This window comes from Magnolia sinica, chromosome 9 (assembly GCF_029962835.1).
Source record: "Magnolia sinica isolate HGM2019 chromosome 9, MsV1, whole genome shotgun sequence".
Lineage (NCBI taxonomy): Eukaryota > Viridiplantae > Streptophyta > Magnoliopsida > Magnoliales > Magnoliaceae > Magnolia > Magnolia sinica.
This window is the reverse complement of record NC_080581.1, coordinates 84,489,337-84,504,773: the sequence shown is the minus strand read 5'-3', so window position 1 is coordinate 84,504,773 and position 15,437 is coordinate 84,489,337.

The window sequence follows — 15,437 nt, the reverse complement described above, 5'->3', positions numbered from 1 at the left end:
TATTTAACCAGTGGATAAGGTGGACCCATTTAAAAATACCAGACGGACGCCGCGGCTTCCATCGATCCCCGGATCCACCTTGACTGTTTGGCCCATCTTGATGTACGTTCCTTACATCCCCGCCGTCATCCTTTTTTACAGCTCATTTCAGGGCATGATCCAAAAATTAAGTGGACGAAGCGGATTCAAATCTTAGGTGGACCACTCCACTGGAAACGGTGGCGATTGAATACCCACCGTTAAAAACTTCCTAGGGGCCACCGGAATGTTTATTTACCATCCAACCTTTTGATAAGATAAAAAAGAGCTGGATGAAGGGCCACCCAAATATCAGGTTGACCAATACTTTCGTGGCCCACAGGAAGTTTTTAATGGTCAATCACCATTGTTTCCCGTATTGTGGTCCACCTGTGATTTTTGGAATCATGCCCTAAACTGTCAAAATACATAGATGGACGGTACGAATGTAAGGCACGTACATCACAATGGCCCCACAGCTAGGGATACACGAAGCCCGTTACAGACGGAAGGGACACAAATTGCCTGTGCCCCTCCCTGCGAGAAGTTTCCGTGGGAGGATGCGACATGACATCCACACCGTCCATCAGTTTCACCAGCTCATTTTTAAGAGATGAGTACAAAATTGAGGTAGATCCAAATTCAACCGGGCGAGCCATAGAAAAGAGTGGGGATTGAACGCCCACCATTGAAACCTTTGTGCGGCTAATATTTGTTTCTTCACTTCATCCCAGTGGTAGTAACTTTATGAATGGTTTGGATGACATATAAACATCTAGATTCGGCCCTGGGAAGGTTTCAATGTTGGGAGTTCCCGTGATCAATGGATTGGATTTTTTGCGGACATGGCAGCGGCCCCAATAGCCCCGTGATTAGACATTCCTAACCATCGTCAACAGTACAAAAAACTTCGATACCCTTGCACTCAACCGTGTGCTTGGCATCCAAACAACCAAATTAAACCGTCCAATCTGTGGGCCCAAGCATATATGGATTATAAACTGAAAATGACATTGATTTGTTTACCTAGCTAGCCGATGAGTCGATATTTAGTAGACGGTTGAAATACTAGCTAGCCGTTGAGTCGATATTTAGTAGACGGTTGAAATGAAAGATAGCCGTTGGTCTCAGATCAACAAACCTCATGTAACAGAGGTCAGGATAGCCTAACCAATCCGATTTTGGGAAGATGGCCTATCTACAGTGGGTTTGTAATCAATATGGACGTCTTACTTTTGAATTAATACATAAGGAGTTTGGAAGCTCCGACTGCCTGCCTGCGCCTCAACCATCACACTCTATCAGGGTACACAGAAAAAAAAAAAAAAAAAAAAAACGAAAAAGAGTCGTGTGTTCAATAGCCTACAAGCTGGATGGTGGCAGAAAACATTCAAAAAGGTCCACTTATCGGACGATCGGATCAGCAAACGTGTTACTGAAGAACCATTCTCATCCATGCAGTACATGGCTCCGTGGACATGCCCACATAGCCAGTAGATTTCAGAGCTAATGACCAACCTAATTTAAAAAGTCAGAGAATTTTACCACCAATAAAGTCAGGAACGTTATGGCAGCCCTCCATCTAAGTGAGGCAATGGACAGGGTATCCCGACCTGGCTTTGGGCCGGGCTTGGCCTTACTAGCCTAACCCATAGGCCCTGCGCAGGCCTCAATGCATGGCCTGATAAGTATTTAGGTTGGGCTCGGGCTTAAATCATTTTTACCTGCCAGACCTGACCCAGCAGTGACACGGGCAAAATCTGAACTGTCTAACTCGTGGAGGCTATCAAGGATAGCCTGTGTTTTGAAAATCATAACTGGCAGAAAATTATAGCCATGGCATTTCTCCACTTCTCCACTGTCCAGCACTTAACATTAACCATTGGTAGTAACCCCCTCCTTGACACAAGCAAGGGCTCTGAGTGGCCAACATGATGTGTGGGTTTCATCCACACCGTCCATCCATTTTTTTCATATCATTTTAGGATGTATGCCAAAAAATGAAGCAGATTCAATGTTCAAGTGGACCACATTATGCCCACCGTTGAAACTTTCTTAGGGATCCAACGTGACAATCAATTGTCATCTAACCTGTTCATAAGATCAGGTAGACCTGGTTGAAGGGAAAACACAAATATCAGCTTGATCAAAACTTCTGCAGCTCCCAAGAAGTTTTTAATGGTAAATGTTCAATCCTCACTGTGGGGTCCACTTGAGCCTTTGATCGGCCTCATTTTGGGGTTAACATACTAAAATGATATGGAAAAATGGATGGACGGTGTGGATAAAACACATACATTATAGTGGCAACTGTTACAGGACATATACAGGTAATCAGTTCACCACAGCAAAGTAGCCCAATGGACGCACTACCTATACAACAGAACAGAATACAGAACATCAATCAACGGATTCAGGATGACTCATCTAGCCAAAGGAATCTCCCAACGACCTGTCGTGATGGTGGATTGGGATAGATGGCTCTCAGGAATGAAAGATTTGTTCAAGGAAGGCTCTGCGAAAAAGACGGTCAATGCTCCTTCAGCCCAGAATCGTATCACTGCATATTTAAACGTGGTAAACCTTCCATTCTCCCCAGCATGGTCCGTAGTCAAGGAGCTAGAGTCCAGCGCTGAAGACTCAGCAGAGGAAGCAGATGAAAGAGGAGACTCAGAAGATACTGAGGCCATAGCAGGAGAAATTCAGGATACCCAGGCAAGTAAAAAAGAAAGAATCCAAAAAACAGATTGAAGCTCTGACTCTCTGGGTGTTTATCCAAGGGTAGACTAGCAACACAGGTTTGAGTAATAGCTCGCAGGATGAAGGTCCAGAAAGAGTAGAAGCCTAATAAAGGAAAAATCTCCCAAAGCAAAATCTCATCAACAGGAAAAGCCAGAGACTTAAGAGCTTATAGAGGAGGGCCGAGCAGAGGAGATGGGTTACGGATGACTAGTATCCTATCTTGGAATGCGAGAGGGGTAGGCAATACTCAAACTACCCACTATTTGAAACGAATGATTAAGAAATATAACATTGCAATTCTCATCCTTCGGGAGCCGATGATCAAGGAATCCAAGAGATTAGCAATGGTTGCTAAATTGGGTTTTGTAAGTCAGATTGCAGAAGAAATAGTGAATAATAGAATTTGGATTTTGGCAAGAGGCCACATCCATATCCAAACGATTCAGGTATCCAGACAGTGCATCACTATCAAGATCTCCTCAGACAGTCTGTCCCACCCAATCTCCATCACAACAGTGAATGCTAGCTACTTAAAAGGAGCAGAGAAAGTATTTATGGGAAGAAATGAGAAGTATATACAGCTCCATCAGGGGCCCTTAGCTGGCTTGTGGAGAGTTCAACACCACAATTAGCCCGGAAGAGAGGCTTGGAGGCCCTAAGCAGTTGACTGCAGCAATGACAGACATCCAGGATGTGATCAACGACATGGGGCTCATGGATGCTGGTTTTTCTGGATTTTCATTCACATGGTGCAACAACAGGGCCGGTAGAAGTCGAAGATGAGCAAGACTTGATAGGATGCTCATCAAAGCAGATTGGATGAGAAATCTCTCAGGTTTCAAGGTCAAACACCTAACGAGATCCCACTCTGACCATTCTCCCATTCTGCTTTCCTTTCTAAATGAATCTGCAAAATTCCCCCGCCCATTTAGATTCCAGAGAATGTGGACGTACCACAATGATTTCATGAGGGCAATCAAGGCTAGCTGGGATAATGACATTGCAGCAACGCCCATGTACAAGTTTTTCATTAAACTGAAAAATCTGAAGTCCATGCTAAAAACTTGGAACAAATAGGTATTTGGTGATATTAACATAAATATTCAAGAGGCAGAGGACAAGGTGAATAGCGCTGAATTCAACCTCCTCAACACGCAATCTGAAGCTGATTCTCTCAAACTCAACTTAGCGGAGGTGAAGCTAAAAAATGCTTATCTTCAAAAGGAAATATTTTGGAAACAAAAATCAAGGAACACGTGGCTAGCCGAAGGAGATAGAAATACAAGATTTTTTCATGACTCAATTCTCAACAATCATAGGAGACTAGCGATCAAAAAGCTGAAAGGGCCTCGGGTGAAATTACTGAGAAGATAGAAGATATTGGTGACGAAGCTGAGAAGTACTTTAAAGAGTTGTTTTCATCTGAAGGCAGCAACTCTAATGATGATATTCTCAACTGCATCCCGAGGATGGTATCTGATCAGATGAATGTTGGCCTCATGAGACCCCTCTCGATGGAAGAGGTTAAGGAAGCCGTGTCATCTATCCCGACTGATAGTGCTCCAGGCCCAGACAGATTTGGAGGAGCCTTTTACTCTGCATGTTGGGAAGTGATCAGCATAGATCTATTTGAAGCAGCCAAAGACTTCCTCCAAGGAGGGCTGATCCCCGGAGCGTTTCAATGTACCCAATTTTGCCTCATCCCGAATAAAAAAAACCTGAATCCATTACAGACTTTAGACCAATCAGTCTATGAAACTGCATAATGAAGATTTTCTCCAAGATTATGGCTTCTAGGCTCGCTCACATTCTTCTGGTTATTATTTCAAAGCAGCAAGGTGCATTCGTAAAGGGTAGATCGATAGCTGAAAATATTTCTATAACTAGAGAGATGGCCTATGAGATTGATCGTAAGGTTTATGGTGGTAACTTGATCATCAAATTAGATATGGAAAAGGTATATGACCAGATGGAATGGGACTTCGTCTCCTAGGTGCTACAAAATTTTGGTTTTGATCACCTATGGATCTCCATTCTGCAGCGTTGTTGGAAAGACGTCTGGTTTTCCATCTTAATTAATGGCAGAAGCTTTGGTTTCTTTAAAGCTAGCAGAGGCCTAAGGCAGGGCAATCCTCTATCGCCATCTATCTTGATTCTTGCTTCTAAAGTGCTTAGCAGGGGCATCTTCAACCTCTTCTCTTCAGGGAGCTGCTAGCCGTATAAGCTTCCAAAAAACTGTCCCAGAATTACCCACCTCCTTTTTGCTGATGATGCTGTTTTATTTCTTAATGGCAGGCAATCCAATGTGCGTATTCTCCTCAGATTTGTCTGTGAATATGAAAGGGCTTCAGGTCAAAAAGTTAATAATTCCAAAACATCTTTCATTGTCCCCAAGACAACGTCCATTAGCAAATCCCAAAGGTTGTGCAACCTTACAGGTTTCAAACAAGCTTCTTTCCCAATGGTTTACCTTGGAGTCCCCCTCACCAAAGGTAGAATCAGAGGCTCGCTCCTACACCAACTTCTCTAGAAGGTTGCCAGCAAGATTGATGGTTGGAAGGCCAAGCTCCTCAACCCTACGGCGAAATTGGTGCTCATCAAACACATGTTAACCAGTATTCCAATCCATCTGATGTTTGCCATTAACACCCCAAAATCAGTAAATAAAACTCTTGACAGGGCCCTTGCTAGTTTCTTCTGGGGTAGCTCGGAAGGAGGCCAAAAAAGACATTGGGTGAGGTGGTCGAAATTATGTACTACAATCCAAGAAGGTGGGTTGGGAATCAAGAGCAATGATGATGTCATGCGAGCATTCAGAGCCAAGATGGGCTAGCATCTGTTACAGGGAACGTCTCTATGGGAAAACTACTTCACAGCCAAATACTTTCGGAAACTCATCTCTAATAAAGGTTTGACAGGCTCGGGCTCCCTCCTCAGGCTGGAAAGAGATCCTCAGATCTTTGCCATTCACTTTACAACATTCCAGATGGCTCGTTGGAGAAGGTAATATCAGCTTTTGGTTTCAGAACAAGACGGGTAGCTGATTTATTACTGGCACTGTTGAGGGCCTAATCCCGCATCATTTGCTGAATGTCACAGTCCGTGACTTCATCTCCCAAGCTAGCCGATGGAGACTTTCCGACGTCCAGCAAATCATCCCGCCTGTAGCAATGCAGACCATTAAAGCCAATGTTGTTCCTCTTTCTAGTAGAGCAGATAGGCTGATTTGGGATCTATCAACCTCAGGCAAATTCACACTTAAAATAGTTTGGAATGGAACCAGACAGCACCACTCTATTAAACATTGGTCTAAGTGGATCTAGAATAAATTCCTCCCCCCGAAAGTGGTGATTTTAATTTGGAAATGTATCCATAGAGCTGTCCCAGTTGACGCGGTTGTGCAGAGTGTAGGAGGTTCTCTGGCATCAAGATGTGAATGCTGTTCAAAGCACCCTTCGCAGCAACAGTCTTCTCAGACCCCCCTCAACTGATGCTCATCATGAAGCAGTGAACTCGATCATAGCCTCCGCCGGTCCAGATGTCGACCCTCAGAGAAGTGGTTAAAACTGGGGCCAACAGTCAAGCTCTGAACCTGATCAGCCCCTAAATGCAGTGGAAGACATCAACCATCTGTTCTATCATTGCTACACAGCGAGGAAAGTTTGGAGCTATTTCGACCGGTTGTTTGATATTCCCCTCATCCACAACCAATCTATTATCCAGAGATTACAGCAATGGACTTCAAAGGCAAGTCTGAAATCTAGAACCTCTTTCCTCATTGGCATCGCCCCCTCCTTCATCATTTGGGAGACATGGCTAAGCAGAAATGCAGCCCGGTTTGAGGGGCCAAGTTATGTCTACCAAACTTATCATCTTCAAAGTTTCGCGCTGGCTGAGAGAGATTGGCTCTTCCATTCCCATCCCTGATAGGAAATCTTTATCAGAAATCATCTCTCCAGGTTCTGAAGATCAACAGATCCATCCCCCCTGTTGTAGGCAAGCCCACTTTTGTTAGACGGGCTAAGCATACAAAAGACTAGCTGAAACTCAACATCGATGGCTCTTCGAGAGGCAATCTAGGTGAGAGCAGAGGAGGGGGTGTTTGCAGGGATCACCTAGGCCGAATCATTTTTGCCTTCCACAGATACTATGGGACAACATCCAACACAGTAGCGGAAGCTCAGGCCTTGTTAGATGGTCTGACCATTTGCTCTAATTTGGGCCTAGCCAATATCATGGTGCAAACAGATTCCAAGCTCATAGCAAAAGCGGCAGAGGATCCCTCAGCCCCCATTCCATGGAATATTTGGTACACACTGGGAGAAATCCAGCAAAAAAGGCAGAGCCTCAACCTCTATTTCAACCACATTTTCTGAGAAGGGAATTCGGTGGTAGATGCGCTGGCGAGGCTAGCAAGTGAAGGATGTCCAGACAGAATATATAGATCCCGCTCAGACCTTCCAAGGTTAGTTAGAGGTGTTCTCGTTCTGGATAATGCAGGTTTAGGAACTTTTAGATGCCCTTGAGTGCTTTCTTTTTCTTTTTTTTTTCCAGGGCCTGTAGAGTTTCTATATAGGTCTGGTGAGCAAGAGGTTGCTTCCTCCACTTTTATTTTTTATTCTGTGTGTCTAGCTCGGCTTGAGGTTATATGATCTAGGTGTGGTCCATTTCCTTTTTGTTGGGACCCACCCGAATGGCTGAAAATTTCTGCAATTAATGAAATTTGTGGCAAGTGTCCACTATTCTTATTTTATTTTATTTTTTAAAAAAGTGTTTCCAAACAATTAACGAAACCTATTTTCATGAAAATGACATTTCTTGAGTTAATGTTTTAACAAATCCAAACATACCCTTAGAAAAAAAAAATGTCATCAATCATGGCTGAACCTATCTATTTAGTAGGCTCTCAGCCATTACTATGATATTGACCTTGCTTTGGGGCTTCATGCTCCCTTCGGGGTCACATTTTATTGTTCCTCTTTGAAGGCGTCAAGAAAGCTTGCATGCAGCACATTAGAGAAAGAAAAGTTCTAATATTTATATACAAACTTTCATAACAATATTGCTTTCTTGCTGTGCAAAATATTGGCCACACAAGAAAGATCATCTGGGCAGAAAATCAGATCAATCCACTCATCACACTATCTATGCCATTGTACATCAGTGGACAACAGATGGTCTACCTCATTATAAGTTCAGCCCATCAAAAGAGTCAATTAATCCGATTTCTACAAGGGTCGGAGCATTGTATTGATTACGTTTTCTTAGAAGCCCTGTGGTTCGAGTGGAGAAATCGGATTATGTGGAGAAATCCGATTATGTGGTTCGAGTCTTCAATTTGGTGGGCATAGGATACGTTTTCTTGGTCGGAGCATTGCATCATTCTTCAACAGATGGTCTGCCTAATTATAATTAAAAGCATTTACATGGATAATTGTAGTGATTACGTTTCCTAGCATAGGATACGGAGTGGAGATCCCATTTCTCACTAGACAAAGTGTAACGATTGCTACTATATGGTCTTGACTGTTCGATTTGAATTTAAAAATAAATAATAAAAAATCAACGCCCAGTTTTAAGACATGGGGTGATTAGGAGGTTTGGATAGTTTGGTGGCACCTACTAATGAATGGTTCAGATCCTTTTCACCTCTGACACGTATTCAGGAAAATCTACGGTTAGCAATTTGCTACTACTGAAAACAGAAAACATAACTTGCTGGAGATTAAACTTGCTGGAGAAAATAATAGTAAGTTGCTAAAGATGACCCTAAAACCGCTAAGTACCTTCATGGTTTTTAATCAGTCTGATTTTTGTACATTTCCATCTCCCTGGTGAGTTACACCTAATGAATTGGTTTGATGAGAGGTGCATGACAGGGCAGCGCACGCATGCACACCATCCCCATCCTTGCGGTTTGGCCCACCTGAGTTGTGTATCTGAGAGTTCCAAGAATCGAGGATCACACCTGATGGACAGAGTGGATTACAGCGTTTCAGGTGATGCATTATTGTTGGGGAGATTTTGGTCACTCAAGTCTGAACTCGACCGAGATTTCCTCCTAATATAGGGAGTTCCTGCAATACGTAGCCCTGTGGGGCCACTATTTGAGTAGAAAAAAAAAAAAAAAAAAAAACCAAATCGAAGACTCGAACCACATAAAACAGTGAAAACTGAATGCCCACCATTGAAACTTTCTTAGAACCAATGTAATTTTTGAATTAGGCTGATATTTGAGTTTTCTTCCCTTCATCCTGGTGTAGAGAGAATGTGATGAGGTCGATCACTTTCTTCTTAAGGGATAACTACTTCAAATTGACAGAGCTCTCTATACTCCTTACAAAGATTCCTCAAATCCACGAGGGATAAAAGCAAGAATAATTCCTAATAAATTCGAAATAACTTGATTGGTCATAAAAAATAATAATAATAATAAATAAATAATTAATTAATTAAAAAAATTAAAAAAAATTTTAAAAAAAATTTTAAAAAATTTTAAAAAAAATAAAAAATAAAAATAAAAATAAATTACAACTCTTTAAATAAGGAACTCAAACTTAGGATGAAGTTTTAGACTTAGACTCCAACTCAAACACCCTGAAAACATGACTTAATATAAATAGTAAACTTACTATTTATAATTAACCTCTTTTCCTACTAGACTTTATGGTTCTGGGCCAAAACTAGTGTCCAATTTGGCCCAACCATGTTATTCTCCTAGCTTTTCTAAGCCATTTTTATGTTGGACACTACTTCTACAACTCAAAGGATCAAAAGTTATACTCAAACTAAAACTTACTATTTATAGTAAAAATGAAATTTAATGGGAGTTTTGACCATAAATATGATGGAATCTTTCAAATCCAATGTCGGCAACCCAGCGTTGTGAGATACGACTAATTTAGGGTTCTGACGGTTCGAATCGTTGCCACCTCTAATTGTTGCTTCTCTAGTCCATCTTTGCCATGAAAGATTTTCGGACCCACTCTACATCACATCCTGGTGAGAATCATTCAATCTTATGAATGGATCATCATGATAGTGTGGGCATTTCCATTCTCATTGTTTCCTGTATTTTGGCATACCTAGGTCTTGGATCTCTTTCATTTTTGGCCTCTCATATTAACATTTTTTTTTAAAGAGGAGAGAAAATTTTATTGTTATGGAGTAGGAAATATACACGAGGGTATTTTGGGCAGGCCCAACGACAAAATGAGAAGGGCCCGCCTATCGTAACACAGAAAATCACAAAGAGCGATGAGGAATTAGGCGATCCTTAGATTGCTAAGGCCTACTCTATCCAGGAAAATGAGACCACAAACATAAGAAGGAAGACACTCCACAGAATGGAAGCGTTTGTCCAGCTGGCCTTCACTCCCCAAGCGGGCCAGTGAGTCGGCCACCAAGTTGGCTTCTCTAAGGGTATGGGAGATATGGATGTCGATGATATTCATGATGGCGCGAATCCAAGTCATCCAATACCAAATGGGCCAGGAGAAGAACAAGAGGCTATGGATAGCAGCGACCACTGTCTTGGAATCACTAGACATTTCGACCTTAGAGAAACCCCGCCGAACGCATTCCTCAAGGCCATCCAGCAAGCCCGTATTTCAGCTCTCATGTTGGATCCAAATCCGTATGCCGAGAAAGCGAAAAGGAAACCACCCGAAGAGTTTCTACCGGTTCCTACCAAAACCCCGCCAAACGCATTCCTCGAGGCCATCCAACATGGCCTCTCATATTAACATGAGCCTTCGAAACTAATAAAGGGAGTGGATTTTGTTGGAAATTATACAAAATAAAATATTTCTGTAAAATATGGAAACTGAAAAATCAAGATGATCTGAACTAAGGACGGGATGAAGCACGTCTGAAATGTTGTCCTTAAAGCGTTATTTGCCCCTACTCAAGTGAATTGAGTATACTAATAGGTTACAGGTAAACTGCTTCTAGGATACGACGAGCCTGGTATGAGTCTGCGTTCAACAAACACGAAGGCCCACCAATGGAATTCTTGTACACACTATCTGGCAGAATTATAATAAAAGAAAATTCCCAAAAAGAGAAAAGAGAAGAGAATGAATTTGTTGATTTAGACCACTGCATTGGTCAGGTCTTCAGCCACTGGTTCAGTTGAACCGTTGTAGACTACACTGTTGGTCTATTCTTCAAGCAATGGTTCTGATCAACCTTGTTATACTACTGATATTTTGGTCTCTAGGAGAGGAGATGCTTTGATTCGTATTGGGATTGCTGGAGTGTTGTGAGATGGTTTGGAAACCCACCCAAGCCTTGTTTATATAGGCTGTGGTGACTGGGGGTTATGGTCCAGGGAAATAAATCCCATGACCGTTTTCTAACTGTTGGAGAAAACTAGCCGTTTTATGGCCATTTTCTGACTGTTGTGCATGGGCCATTAAGTTGCTACATGCTGACTATTGTGAGACAGTAGCTAGCTGTTTTCTAGTTGTTGGCTAGCCATGCAGTAGTTACAGCTAGACCATGCACTAATGGCACAGTTGTTACAGATCTGCTACAACAACTCTTTTTTCCAGCTCTCTATATATTCAGAGGGACTCTCATTCAGTCCTCTAGATTTTGTCCAGCCATCTATCTGCCTTAACCACTTAGTCGCACCATGACTCGCACACGTCTCGCTCTGATTCGCTCAAGGTCGCGAAGGAGCGACCCTCTGTGACACAATGCGAACGTGCGCCACTAGCACCTCTACAGCCACACTGCTTCACATGCCCACGCCCTCGCACCGAGCCCGAGCCCGTGACCGAGAGCGAGAGCGAGCCCGAGCCCGTGCTCGAGCTCGAGCGCAGGTGCGGGCGTTTCAGTACTACGCACCGGAACACGCAAGTTTCATTCTCCTTTGGACCATGTGTGTAAGTATTATAATACTCTACACTCCTCATATAAACCACAAAAAGTTCTTCTCTTTTTCCAATGTGGGACTATTCTCAAAACTATGAAAAAGGTATTTTTTCAACACATTTTATATTATATATATATATATATATTATTTTTTAATTTAAAATATATTTAAAAAATCAATATTTTATAACAATCCCCCACTGATTTTTACAAAATATATATTTTTTTCTTTTTTTCGATAAAATATTTCTGACAGAATAATCAGCTTATATACATAAAGAAAGATATCTTTCGATTTTAATCTTCCCTTAGTATAAGTATCTCAAAACTCTATCGAAATGACTGGTAGCCGTAACGTTGAACTAGTTATTCCTAGGTAACAGAGTCGGAGAAACCACACACATATTCGCTATGTGTTTATTAGAGTTCCCACAATCTTACTCCGCATAATTAATGGCCATGTGCTTCTCCTATTTCGTGAGCGATCCCGAGAGAAACTCCTAACTCTCATGAAAGACAGCACCATCTCTACGTTTATATAAGTGAAATTCTTCCAGTGTCTTCATTACTATAAGACATTTGTCCTTTAGACTGGATTTCATTAAGAGTTTTAAGACTCAACCCTCTTTCGCAATGCTCAGCACTTATCTATTATGGATGAGGTTGTATAATTTAGTGCTGAAAACTTTCTACATATTAGTGACTTATTCTTACACATTAAACCTAAAATTAGAGATTTTCTGACTTCAGGTTGGGTTACCATCACTGGTAAAACATTGGTTGAAGAGTTTCAACCCCATCCCTCTAGATATAGCCTTTACTACCTCTCTCGGTAGAGGTTTAGTGAAAGGATCTGTTAGGTTATTGCTTGATTTCACATAGGAAATAGCAATGATTCCATCTCTAATCAATTGTCTGATATAATCATGTTGAAGACTGATATGTCTAGACTTAACATTATATATGCCGCTATAGGCTCCAGCTAATGTGGCTTCACTATCACAATATAGTGACACAACTGATATAGGCTTTACACAGAAAGGGATTTCTAATAGAAGATCCCTTATCCACTCAGCCTCTTTGCCTATTGTAGCCAAGGCTATGAATTCAGACTACAAGTCTGTTTCTTGGATCCCCAAGATACAGTTGTACCTCCTAGGGTGAATACCTACCCTGTAGTAGACTTGTTGTCCCCTGCACTCGATTTCCAACTCGCATCAGTATATCCTTCCAATACGGCAGGAAATTCTGAATAAAATAGTCTTAAATATTTGGTTGCTTTTAAGTAACCAAGGACTCTATTGCTTGCATTCCGGTGTTCAGTACTGGGATTACTAGTAAACCTATTAAGTTTACTCACAGCATATGCGATATTAGGTCTAGTGCATTGCATAGCATACATAAGACTCCCTATAGCACTCACATATTCTAATTGTGCAACTGTTCTTCCGGCATTTTCTTTTAACTTGATACTTGGATCAAATGAGGATTTTGCTTCTTTTATATTTAAATGGTTAAACTTCTGTAGTATCTTCTCAATATAATGAGATTGACACAAAGCATAACCCTCATAATATTTTTTAACTTTGGTACCTAGGATGGAATCAACCTGTCCAAGATCCTTCATTTTGAATACGGAAGATAGAAACCTCTTTGTTTCAGTCACACCTTCAATTTTATTACTTATTATTAACATGTCATCAACATATAGACAAATAATAATGATACAACTACCATCTACTTTAAAATATATGCATTTGTCAGCTACATTATACATGAATCCATGAGATAGTATTTTGGAATCAAACTTCTTATGTCATTATTTTGGTGCTTGTTTTAATGAGATTGACACAAAGCATTCAATATAATGAGATTGACACAAAGCATAACTCCCACAATATTTTTTAACTTTGATACCTAGGATGGTATTAACTTGTCCAAGATCCTTCATTTTGAATACGGAAGATAGAAACCTCTTTGTTTCAGTCACACCTTCAATTTTATTACTTATTATTAACATGTCATCAACATATAGACAAATAATAACGATACAACTACCATCTACTTTAGAATATATGCATTTGTCAGCTATATTATACATGAATCCATGAGATAGTATTTTGGAATCAAACTTCTCATGCCATTGTTTTGGTGCTTGTTTTAATCCATACACAGATTTGACTAATCTACATTGTTTTCATTTCTTGGTAGAACAAAACCTTAAGGTTGTTCCATGTATACATCCTCATTAAGGTCACCATTTAAGAATGCGGTCTTTATATCCATTTGGTAGATCAGAAAATGATATATGGAAGCTAGCGCAAATAATATCCTAATGGATTTTATCCTAATTACAGGAAAGTATATGTCAAAGTAATCTATCCCTTCTTTTTTTCTAAAATCCTTAACTAGTAGTCGAACTTTAAAGGTTTGGATAGTCCCATCGGTGTGATATTTCTTTCCAAATACTCACTTACAACCTATGGGTCTAGAACCTGGAGGTAAGTTAACTAGTTCTCATGTTTGATTTGACATTATGGATTCCATTTCATCATTTATATCTTCTTTTTAGAAAGCCGAATCTCTAGAGGATACAACCTCTTTATATATTTTAGGATCATCTTCTATACTCATTGCTATAGGTATTTTTCTTATAACATTTTCTCTATCTCATTTTACAAGATAGAAAATGACGCGTTATGAGTCTATTTAGTCATCTCCTAGACTCTTTTCTATTCTTGTCCTTTGACTCCTACGAGGTTCAACATGAGTTTCGATTCACTCCCCAAGTATAGGGTTGTGATGTAGTAATAAACTCAGTAAGACCGACGTCGAATCCACAGGGATTGAAACTTGTACGTTTCCTGAAACTAAATAGAACTAGAGCTAGCCTAAGTTGCAATCTAAATCAAATATAAATTGATGAATACTGGTGAGAGATTAATGTAAAACTTAAGGAATTCAGAGGAAGGAAACTAGGGATTCAGAGGATCAACTTGTAGGGATCAGGGAGATCTTATGCCTGCATCAAGAATCACGGAAATCAAACTGAACTTACTTGATCTAGTCTTCACAAGATGAAAGGTATATGAATTAGAATGGATTCCATCATCTAACCATGCCCAGGAGACAAAACAAACAACAGGATTAAACTAATTACCAACCAATCACAGTGCATGCAAGTTAGAAAGGGTACCATCATCCTACCATGCCCAGGAGACGATGGTGAACAACAGGGCTTCCTGTGGCGCCATAAACATAAAAAGAGAAAGGAAATATTCAAAGCCATTGCAGACCTATTGTAATTTCAGTCACAACAGACCATTAAAGACTAAAAACATTCCTTCCATAATCAACTAAAATCAAATTCAGTTCAGAAATTTAAAAGCATGAAATAGTATCTCTCATCTCGCTACAGGCTTCACCTCTTAGCCCTAGCTAAGAGGTTTAGCCACACATGAATGGGCTGAACCTTTAACAAAGCAAACAAAGCAAAAGAAATATAAAGGAAAAGAAGGAAACCCACAGCTGCTTCCTTCTCTCTCCCACGTTCCAATCGTCCAAGCTTCCTTTCTTTCCAGCCACGGCTCCTCCTTCAATGCTCTCCCCCTTTTTCTTTTCTTCTGTTTTTCTCCTTTATACATCCAGGGGTGGTGGAGGGCTGGAGTCCGCGGACGAGTAAGCTGCGGAAGCTCTCTTTACGCACAGCAGTCCGCAGACGATTCGGCTGCGTGAATAAACCTTACGCAGTCAAATTTGGAGCCTCCCACTCCCATTTTTCTTGCTTTCTTTCTAAA